The following is a 621-nucleotide window of genomic DNA, read 5'->3' as shown; positions in this document are numbered from 1 at the left end:
CCCCAGGGTGTGTGTGTGTGCGCGCGCTCGCCCCCACCCCCTCAACAGAGAGAGGAGGGCAGATCTTGTTACCTCCACTTCAACAGGCGGGCAGCCCAAACACTTTGGCTCTTACTTCCCAGGGGCCTGATGAGTTTACATGGTTGAGGGGCTCCAGGGAACCCCTGTTTCTCTGGGTGGGTCTGGCATCCCTGCCCCCCACAGAGGCCTCTCGGGTCGCCTAGAAGCCTTGGCCCGTGGTCGCGGAGGCGAAGCCGGTAAGAGGGGCCCAGGCACCCCACGTTCTGGGAGGCCCACCCCGGCGGGAACCAGAGTAGGCGAACTCCACCCAGGTTTGGGAGCTAAACGACGGAATCCGCACATGTGACTGAGCCCTGATCGAAATTTCAGGCCAGAGCCTCGCGACGACGGGTTATCTTCCCAGAAAGCCAGACGTCCCGGAACCCCGAGACCCAGGCTGCGCGATAACGCCATGCGGCTGCTGGCGGCGTCAGGCAGACGCGCGCGGTGGGGAGCCCGGCACAGGCTCGGAGAGGGTCCCCACGTCCAGGGCCTGGCCCTGCCGCCCAGCCCGGGACGAGCAGCTCTCCCCAGCCCCAGCTCCAGCGTCCGGCGTCCACC

The sequence above is a fragment of the Zalophus californianus genome, chromosome 11 (genome assembly GCF_009762305.2).
Source record: "Zalophus californianus isolate mZalCal1 chromosome 11, mZalCal1.pri.v2, whole genome shotgun sequence".
NCBI classification, from domain to species: Eukaryota; Metazoa; Chordata; class Mammalia; order Carnivora; family Otariidae; genus Zalophus; species Zalophus californianus.
Note: the sequence above shows the minus strand (reverse complement) of the source record.